Raw genomic sequence first — 11,457 nt, forward strand, 5'->3', positions numbered from 1 at the left:
TTTTCCAACCGTAGACGATTCTCCATCGGAGTAGATATTGATTTGCACTCCATCATTTCAAATCGCCTTAACAAGTTCTCGAGATATCCCCTCTGGCTGATCTTCATGACTCCAGCTTCGACGTTCCTGTCTATAGTCATCCCGAGGAATTGCTTGACTTCTCCTGCATCCGTCATCTCGAATTCGTCACTGAATTTCCGTTTGATTGTCTTCACCATTTCCAGCGACGCTCCGACGATTAATATATCGTCCACGTACACTACGACGATTATTCTTCCACATCCTTCTCCTTTGGTGTACAGACAATGGTCATTGGCACTCTGTTGAAAGCCCAGCTTTTTCACGAACTGATGAAATCTTTGATTCCACGAATGCGATGCTTGTTTCAGACCGTAAATGGAGCGATTCAAACGGCAGACGAGATTCCCCTGCTGAAATCCATCCGGCTGCGTCATATAAATCTCCTCACGAAGCTCACCGTTCAAAAACGCTGTACGCACGTCCATTTGATGAACATGCAATCGATCCCGATTCGCTAACGCCAATACCATGCGCAAAGTGTCGAGCTTTACCACCGGTGAGTAGGTCTCGGTATAGTCGAAGCCTTGCTTTTGACTAAAGCCCCGAGCAACCAGCCGCGCCTTATATCGATCCGGAACGATGCCATCTCCTCGTTTGATGCGGAACACCCACTTACAGGTAACAGCCTTCCTGCCTGGCGGTAGTTCTGTTAAGGTCCACGTGTTATTCCGCCGCATTGAGTCCATCTCTTCATCGATAGCTGCGCTCCACTTATCCCAATCGCCAAGCTTCTTCAGTTCCGCGATCGTGCTAGGAATGTTTTCAACGTAGCTCATAGCGTTCAAAGCGCCGTTCTATGCCATGCGGGCGGAGCACGATTTCGTGGCGGCCTTGCCTCATCCACACCACCACTCGCTTCTTCTCCGACGGCTTCATCGTATTCCTCTTCTTCATCGTTCACGAAGCTATTGTATTCGTCCACAGACGACACTGCATCATCACCATCGCTAGCTGAACCTTCATCGTCCTCCGGAACATGAATCGGCGGAACTCTGATGTATCGGTCAACAGTTACAGGCTTTGGCGTTTCCTTGATCTCCGTCTCCACAAAATCAATATCTCGAGCAGTGACAATCCGATGGTTCACCGAATCCCAAACTCTGTAACCATTGGGAGCATAACCAAGAAAAATTCCACGCCAAGATTTGGAGTCCAGCTTCTTTCTAAGCTGCGACGGCACATGCACGAACACAGAACATCCAAACACTTTCAAATTCGAAACGTCTGGTTTCTTGGATTCCCATAACTCGAACGGCGTTTTCTTCGATTTTACTGCACTAGTGGGACTCCTGTTCAGCAAGTAGGCTGCTGTTTGCACGGCCTGACCCCAAAACTCCTTGCTAACACCCGAATCTATCAGCATTGCCCTGGCCTTTTCGACAAGTGTGCGGTTCATCCGCTCACTGACCCCATTTTGTTCAGGGGTGTAAGGGACCGTTAGCTCCAACTGAATTCCCTTATCCGCACAAAACTTCTTAAAAGGCTTACTGGTGTACTCACCTCCGTTGTCACACCTTAATCGGGAAATACGCTTGCCAAACTTCGCCGTTGCCAACGCTTCATACTGCTCGAAACAGCGCAGCACCTCACTCTTCGACTCCATCAAGAACACCATAGTGAAGTGCGTCCAATCGTCGATGATGGTTACGAAAAACCTTGAATTGAACAGTCCGACTGGCGTCACGGGGCCGCACACATCCGTGTGTACGAGCTCAAGCACCCGCGATGAACGCCGCTTGCCACGCTGCGCGAACGGTTTTCGCGTCTGCTTCCCGGCAATACACGACTCACAAACGATCACATCACGCTCTTTCTTATCAACGTCCACTTTGAGTCCCGATACCATATCGTTTCGAACAAGCACTTCGAGATTCTTCTCCGAGAGATGGCCGAACCGGCGATGCCATAGTTCCAAGTCTTTCTGCACCCGACCGCACGACAACAGCGATTTTTCATTCACACTTTGTCCGATCGGTCGAAAGTCCAACTCATATAACGACTCGCGTCGCGTTCCACTGGCCACAATTTCGGAACCCCGATAGATTAGCGCTTTTCCATGTTCAAAAACCACACGCATACCAGCTTTTTCGACTCGTAGCACCGAAAACAAGTTGTATCGCAATTGCGGTATAAAGAGGACATTTTTCACCGTGCACTCAATACCTTTTCCGCCCACGATCGATAACACTTTCACTGTGCCACTATGTTCTGCGACGATCGACTCACCGTCCTTCGCAACAGCAATTTCGACCGGCTTCTTCAGTCGGTGGAGGTCCGTAAAAAGCTCCCTGTCTCGAACCAGATGGTCCGACGCTCCGGAATCGATGAACCATTTCGTACGATTCGTTTGCTGCGCCGCACAGCCACTGACACTTACGAAACATACACCATCCCGGTCGGACGAATCAGCAACATTCGCTTTGGAATTACGTTGGCCCTTCTGATTCGACGACTTCTTTTTCTCCGGACAATCTGCCAACTTGTGCCCTTCTCTCTTGCACCGGAAACACCTTATTTTCTTCTGCTGCTTTGCACCGGAAAATGCAGCTGTATCACTGTTGGAGGGAAACTTCTCCGAATCAACACTTCTTTGCTTCGTTTCCTCATCAAGCAAGCGACATTTCACGAATTCCATCGAGAGGTTCTCTTCCGGCATCGTTTCAAGAGCAGTGACCACAGTGGAGTACGACGGACCAAGAGTCAGCAGTAAATGACATACTGCGTCCAACTCCTCCATGTCCGCACCTGTTCCACGATACTCCCGCAGCAGTTTGTCGAAGCGAAGGAAGTGGTCCTGCAGTCGCCCGCCATCGAATCTCATGCTCAACATTTGACGCTTCAAATGCATTCGACTGGCGATGCTCTTCCTTTCAAAAACGCGCTTTAGCGCATCCCAAACTTGCTTCGGCGTGGTCTTCTCCTGGACGTACTCGAGTTGCGAATCGTGGATTCTCGAAATCAGAATCGACTTGCACTTCCGCTCTCTTTTCAGCCGCTGCTCGCGCAACTTTTTCTTCTCCGCTCTCTGCGCCGCTGTGTCGTCTTCCTGCTCCGCTAGCTCCGGAAAATCACCAAGCTCCGACTGGACACAATCCCACAGTTCATGCTCTTCCAAAAGCACCTGCACTCGAAATTTCCAGGCGGCGTAATTTGTTCCGTCGAACAAAGCAACGTGAAAACGGTCACTCTGCGATTCCTCCATCCTCGCGTCGAATTAACTTTTCCGCGATACCGAAACGTACTGGGCCCATAACCTAATGAGGTTTCGGATGGACACAGAGGAAAACCGAATGAAAATGGAAAACTTTTACTTTAAGGAAAACGAAAAACACGTTTTATTATCGTTGATGTTGTTTACAGAATGAGAAAGGAAAAATGACAGTTGTCCATAGCAGTGCCGTAGCACACAGTGGGGGCAAACCGGGCAGTGGTTGCCATCTCAACAGATACTTAGCTTGAAAATTTGAGCTCCCTTGCGCCTATTAGTAAACCTATTGTTCCTATAGTAGCACTACTGAGAGAAACATTTTTTTTATACGAAATAATTAATAAATTACAAACTTTTTTACATCAAACGAAAGCTTTTGAACCATACTTTGAAGGAAAAATATAAAAGATTTGTAAAAATATGGTTTTGATTAGTATTTTGCCAAAGCCGTGATGCTAGTGCTACTATAGGAACAGAAATTAGAAATAGTGCTACTATAGGCACATGTATTCCTATAGTGACACACGCGATAATAAATGCAAACATTTGAGTTTTCGTAGTTTTCATATTTTTCCCACAAAACCAAGATAAAAAGCATTCAGATGATGAAAAAATAATGACAATAGCGTTATTTTTCGATTTTATACGAATTTTTGTTCTTAGCTATGCGGCTATTGGTACATCGACCATATATGTATATACGAGATATGATTGTGTTTCAAACCCGGTTCCGGTATTGCTTGGTGTGAACGTTTTCAGATCATCAATCGACAACTCAAAATTAATGATTTTTCATTCAGTTGCAAATGCGCCGTGCCATGAATCAAACATGAAAAATGGTTATATCCGGGTACTCCGAAACGGTTAAAATGCTGCTAGATCAGGATAATTGATCTTGATCTACGAGTGGCGTGAGGTGAAAATTGTCGATCTCGTATAGCGAGATGACAATTCTTAACTCGAATGAAGTGACTCGCCGTGTAAATCAAATGCAGAGTCACTTCACTCGAGTCGAGAATTGTCCTCTTGCTTTACGACACCTACAATTCTCATCTCACGCCATTCGTAAAATAAACCCAACTTTGATTGAATTATATCATTTGACGAATTGAAATTAATGATTTTTTATTCAGAAGGAAAAAACCGTCAACCAATTTATAAATTATAATATATTAGTGAAGAAGGGTGTCACCCAGACTAAGTTTTAAAAAAAGAACTTATTCGATCTACTGCCTAAAACGAACTGAACCTTTATTCAATTATTGATTACGATCAAACCTCACTACCTACTGCAATGCTTATGCTGTTGCTGTGGAAGAACTGCTGATGCCGCGGGTCCAAAGGGCTGTGGCTTCGTTTAGTGGTCTCGTTCGGTGGTTGTCCACGTAAATGCTACCTATGTTGTCAGGTGATGAAATGCTGATGCTAGACTACTGTTTCCGTTCTACTAGCTGGGCTATCGTCGTCGGTGTGGTGGACGTCGTCGTTGTTGGTGTTGTTGCCGGGAATGATGAAAATGATGATACACCAATAAAGCGATTGGTGTATGGATGATTGTTGAGGATCGGTAAGGGTTCGATCTTAACTACTCCCCCTTTTGGAGACGATTCGTCCCGAATTGTACTGGTCTCAGGTTTAATTTCTGGTTTGCTTTTAGACTCCATGGATGCTCCAATATGAAGAGATATCTGTCTGCGTTTTCTCGAAATCCATGAAAGACCTGCAACGATACTTAGAAGAAAACATACGGTCGACATACTTAGAGATGTGTATGTCTGAATTTTGTGTTCCTTAGTTAATGCTTCAATCCGATGTCTATTATGGATGTGAATTTCTTCTATATTATTCTGGATTTCCAGGGTCTGTTCATTGATATGTAAACCATCTAATGGCATAACAAATGTCGGTTCTGATTTGTTTGCTTCGACATTTGAGAACTTGGTGCCATTTATTATGACAGAGCAATTGTGGAACTCTATCAAATACGTTCCAGATAAGTTTCGTTTTGAAAGACCACAATTCGATTCGATTTCTGTGTTATTGATGTTTTTAGCGACAAGGTAATTGTCCATGATCGCTTTGATCTCCGTTGATTGATAGCATTTTACGAAAGTACAGTTTCCTGATAGTCCTCTTAGTAGGTTTGAGTAGCATAGGTCGCCGGTTATGTCCTCTAGGCTGCTTAGATTGCACAGCCTTGTCCTTTCGATTCGCAGGCAATCCTTCTTGATGAAATATGTTCTGTTGTCGCTTTGCAAAGCAGCATTAGCAGGAAGTTTTAAAATTTTATCTACTACTGGAAGAGGTTCTAGGAAAAAATGTGTGTACATAGCTTTTTCTATTTTTGGAATTGACACAACAAATATTAGTTTTGAATGGTTATAAAATGCTGACAATTCTAAATATTCATAAATTTGATCTAAACTGTTCGTCCTAATGTTTTGTTCTTCTAATATATCTGAAACAAATCCTAACTCTTCAATTGAAAGTATTTGTTTGGGAATAATGTTAGTTCTTGCTAACTGAATTGATTCAAAAATGTCTTCTAAATGTGATTTAAGGTTGTCTAAGTTGTAATTGATTTTCAAAATTTCTCTAAATAATTTAAAGTTTTTGTTGGTTTCGTTTTCAAATCTAGCTGATATAATGTTTTTAGTTATTTCACTCTGTTGTTGATTTAAACGGTTGATAATGGAATTGATTCTATTTTGGAGTTGTAGATTAATTTTAAGCTGTTCGTTGTTTTCGTTAATAAGTCTTTTGTTCTTGATCTGCAGTTCAAAAATATTTTTCGAAATTTGTTCATAGTCGTTATGGTCCATATTTCCTGTAATTCTTTTTATTCCAGTTCCGAGAAAATTAAATAATCCTCTTTTATTTCTTTGCTTTGGCCGAAGATTATTGAATAAACTGTGAACGGTTCCATATTTCGATTCTAAGATTTCAAACATATCAGTAAAATTTGAGAATGTCCGTATTCCTTGGATATTAGCAAGCAATTTTCTAAAAATAGGTTCGTAATTATCCAGTTCTAGGATATGAAACAATCTGTGATTGCCTATTTTTATAAAACTGTTGGCAGTTTCTATGGTTAAAAGACCGGGGTTTTGTTTGAGATTAATGACGTGGATGGATTGTGGTTGGGATAGCTGAGTAAGGAATGTGGTTGTTATCAGGATATTCCAAATAAACGTCATCTAAAAAGAGAAAACAAATGAAAAAACACATTAGAGATTCTGTGGTGTTACTTTCGGATTCGTCGCAGTTTTTCTTTATGCAATTTTCGACTTAGGAAATCTTTGTACGTGTGTTTCCGGTTAGATCGTACTCGCACTTGTTGGTAGCGGTCCTTAATTTTCGACTTCACTCCTTGGATGCGGTTGTATGCCAATTCGTTTTGTTTTAGTTTTGGCGGATCCTCTCGCTTCCTGTTGTGGTACAGATTCTGTGAGTTTTGTGTCTTGGTTAGTTGTACTTGAACTTCGTCGTACAACTTGTCACGAAGTTCAACAAGGCGTTCCATTTCTATCGGTCTCTCCTGTCCATTTTTGGCTGCATATAAAATTTCACGTGGTTTCATGTTGGTAGCTGTATGGATGCTGTTATTGTATAAAGAACATGCGATTAAAAATTTTTCTTTGTTTGACACTTCACCGTATTTGTGTTTATTAGCGTTAAAAATTTCGGTTATTGTCGAATGAAATCTTTCGACTATTCCGTTTGTTTGACTGTGGTTCGAAGGAGTAAAATATTGTTGTATATTGAGATCTGAGAGTAGTCCTCGAATTTCGATGGACTTAATTGCTGGTTCGTTATCCGAGACAATCAAGCTTGGAGTGCCGTACAGTGTTATGTATTTTATTATCGCCTTTCGTATATCCGCAATTGATCTTGATTTTATTGGGATTAATGTTCCATACCTTGTGAACTTGTCTACTACAGATAAAAACAAATTTGGTTGAGCGATGTAGATATCTATGTGAATAATTTCAATGGGTTGTTTCGGTATAGGGGTTTCACCAAATTTAATTTTGTAAGGTTTTCTCTCGTATTTTGCTTTATTACAAGTATCACATAGGATGATGTACTTCCTAACTTTCCTTTTCATATTAGGAAAAAAGAATCTCCTTTTTATCTCCTCCAGATTTTCACGAATACCTCTGTGAGCTGTTTCGTGGGTATCCTCGATAATTGAGTTTTGATCTTCTAAGTTTGGTAGATCAATGAGAATTTTTTGTGATATGCAGAGTTTGAAAGTTTTGCATCTACTAAAATAGTTTTTGTATACAATTTGTAAGGATTGTATCACGTTTTCAGGACACATAATGCAGTTTGATCGTCTGGGATCCATGTATTCTTTCAAAATTCGAATTAAAAGTGGTACACCAAATGTTGTTTTCGTAATAGTTCTTCGGTACACACGAGGGAAAATTTCTTCGTATGTCTCAGATTCGTTAGGGTCAATTTTTAAAATAATTTGATTGTGAAAAAAATTTATTGGTTTTTCTGTACATTTGATGAATTCAGAGTCATCTGTATCAGCAGAATGCACTGAACAGTCGTCTGAGTCGGAATCATCTTCGTTCACGTTGATATCATGTGTTATCCTCGATAGAGCATCAGCGACAACGTTTTGCTTACCGGGTCGGTGTTTTATTTCAAAATCATATTCTAATAACTGTAGACGCCATTTAACTAGTTTTGTATTGGGTGTTTTGAGGTTTAGTGCGTATGTTAAAGGTTGGTGATCCGTGTATAATGTAAATTTTCTACCAAAAAGGTAGGGTCTAAAATATTGAGTTGCCCATACGATCGCTAATAATTCTTTTTCTATTGCTGAATATCTTTCTTCAGTTTTCGTCAATGTTCTAGACGCATATGCTACGGGTCTGTCTTGTCCAATAGCACCTTGAGATAGAACGGCACCTAGAGCAAAATTACTAGCATCTGTGGTTAGCACGAATGGTTTTTCGAAATCTGGATATTGAAGGATATCGCTTTGAGTTAAAAGTTTTTTGCATGCAACGAATGTTTTTAAAAAAATATCTGTGTGCTCTACGTGTTCGCCTTTCCTCAGTTGAGCAGTGAGAGGTTTTGTTATTCTGGCGAAATCGCGAACGAATCTGCGATAATATCCTAAAATTCCTAGAAAGCCTCTTAGTTCTTTCTGGTTTTTGGGGATAGGCCAATTTTGAATTGCTTCGATTTTGCTTGGATTTGGTTTAACGCCATTATCTGTCACAATATGGCCTAGAAATGCCACTTCTTTTTTAAGGAATTCACTTTTATCTAGCTGTATTTTGAGGTTTACTTTTTCCAATGCCATAAATATTTTTGTCAAATTTTCAATATGTTCTTGAAGAGAAACAGAAAAAATAATAATGTCATCCATATAAACAAGACAACATTTTCCAATTAGGTCACGGAGTACGTGATCCATGACACGCTGAAAAGTTGCTGGAGCATTTTTCAGTCCAAATGGCATTCTTAAGTATTCGTATAATCCATGTTCTACGGAAAAGGCTGTTTTCTGGATATCATCTGGGTGAACTTCGATCTGGTGAAAGCCAGATGCTAGGTCCAATGTTGTGAAATATTGGCATTTTCCTAGTTTGTCTAATATTTCGGTTATGTTGGGTAGTGGGTATTTGTCATCTATAGTCTTTTCATTAAGTTTTCTATAGTCGACTACTAATCTCCACTTCTGTTGTCCAGATGCATCTAATTTCTTTGGTACGATCCAAATTGGAGAGCACCAAGGAGACGTGCTGGGACGTATGATGCCTTGAGACAGCATCTTAGAAACTTGTTTTTGTACCTCCTCTTTATGACAATAGGGGTACCTGTAGCTTTTTGCATGAACGGGTAGATCGTCTTTGGTTTCTATTCTATGTTTAATGACGTTCGTAAAGCTTAGATTGTCACCTTCCAAATAGAAAACACTTGGAGATTTTCTATGTTTAAATGGTCGATTCGAAGCTGATTTTTCAATCTAGGATCTATTGATGTGTTATCAAATACGTATCCAGGTTCATAATTTTCAACTTTTTGCACTACTTCAAAATTATTCAATTCGGAGAAAATGAGTCGATTAGGGCTGATTTTCACTGGAACTTCACAGCAATTTTTCAAAAGAACTGTAGCTTTGTTGTCTTTTGCTGTGTAGAGTCCTGGTAGAATCATTACTTCGTCTGTTAGAGGAAGTGGATGTTCGACGAAAAAGTCGCCATTCGGTACATTCGTTTTTAGAGGTAATGGAATTTCTTCATATGCATTTAGATTGCGACTAAATGAATCGGGGTATTTTCGAAGCATGTTAACTGATGTAGTAGGGAGTTTGAGAGTATTAGATGAGGTTAAAATTTCTGCTTTTAGATTTCTGAGTGATTCGTATCCAATCAGTCCGTCGAAGTATGGATGGAATTTCAAAGCGTAAAAGATTAGTGGTTGGTTAAACATTTCGATTTCAACACATTTGTTAATGTTGTGTTTCCCATTGATATTTTTGACTCCTGTAGGTGTACAGTTTTTCAGAAAACATGTGCTAATTTTGTCAGGATCCACGTAGTTCTTGTTGGCACCAGTGTCAACTAAAAACTTTAGTTCGCCAAATTTAGTTTTCATTTTTATATAGGGTAGAAAATTATTACTGTTCATGTTTCTGGTGTTTCGGGCAATTCCATCTGAAAATTTAAATTTAATTAGTTGCATCATATTGGTAACAGTTAGATGGCTCACTATATTGACCGTAGTAATCGATTGGTTCTGTCCAATTTACTTCATGAAAATTTGGTCTATTCATATAATTTACTTTTAAACTTCTCAATGACTGGTCGATTTCCATTGGAGTGGGTTTTGGAGGACGATAGGTTCCGGAAGGAGGTTTACTAAATTGGTTAGGATTTCGGTTGAATGGATTGGATGGGCCAGGTTGTTGTGGTCTTTGAGAATGATTTGGTTGACTGGGAGAAAATGTACGTTGAAATGGTACTTGAGGTTGGAATGGAGAGAACTGTTGAGGGGTGTGCTGTAGTTGTTGTGGACGTTGGATTGGTGCAACGCGTTGGAATGGATTAGTTTGGATTGGGTAACTTGGAAACGAATTTTGTGTTACCGGAGTTTGCTGAAATCTTGAAAATGGGTTTGAAAATTTGTTTTGAAATTTGTTCCTAGTAGGGACAGGTGGGGTATAAGATTTTTGTTTGTGATAATAAAAGTTTCTTTCTTCAATACATCGTCTTAAAGCGTCTTTCAACGATGTGGGACATTGAGCACGGATGACAGTGCCTACCGGTTCATTGAGCCCTGCAAGAAACACTTTCAGGCCTATTTCCTGGTAAAATAGATTTTTCGCGGCTCTTACGTCACTGTTGTGTTCGTTTAAATTTAATTGATTTACCATAAGGGACAACATAAAAGTTATTTCCTTATAGAAATCTTCAATCTCCTTATCCGCTTGTGTAATTTTAAACAGGTCCTTTGTGAGAGATACTTCATCTCTTTTGTCGCTGTAGTGTGTAATCAGACTGTTTTTAATTTCGTCCCAGTCTGTGCTAGTGCCATAAAATTCTAGAACATTGTCAGCGTCTCCTATAATTTTGGATCTGATGGCAAGAAGCCATACAGTGTAAGCTGGAGTGTTCTTGACCTTTGAAATTTCAGGCATAAGATCATCAATAGATCTTATGAATGAGTGTAACTTAATGGGGTTACCATCAAATGGTGGCAACATCCTGATAATTTGGGGGGTCTGAAGGGCTCGCAAGGCGCCTTCTACTGAATTTTGTTGCTGAACAACAGCGGCTTCTTTTGCAATTGATTGTTGGTGCGTAGCGAACGCTTCCAACTCTGCTATTCTAGAGTCGCGTTGTTGCATTATGCCTATTAATTCTCTGATCTGGGTTTCTAACTCCTCGACTTGGATAGTGATCAAGTCGCGGTTCTCGTCAAACTTTGCCATTTTTCACACTTGAAGTCAAAATTGATAAAAAAAATCCTTTCAGAAAATGGTAAAAAAAAAAATACAGGTGAAGAGAATTTATGTTTTCTAGGATTTTTGTTTTAAATAAAAAAAAGCTAAATTAATTATTTTTCTGTCACTGTAATAGATATTTTTTCTTATATTTTGTTATTTTGATCATTCACTTAAATCACTCTGATAATCACTT

The sequence above is a fragment of the Aedes aegypti genome, chromosome 2, assembly GCF_002204515.2.
Source record: "Aedes aegypti strain LVP_AGWG chromosome 2, AaegL5.0 Primary Assembly, whole genome shotgun sequence".
Lineage (NCBI taxonomy): Eukaryota > Metazoa > Arthropoda > Insecta > Diptera > Culicidae > Aedes > Aedes aegypti.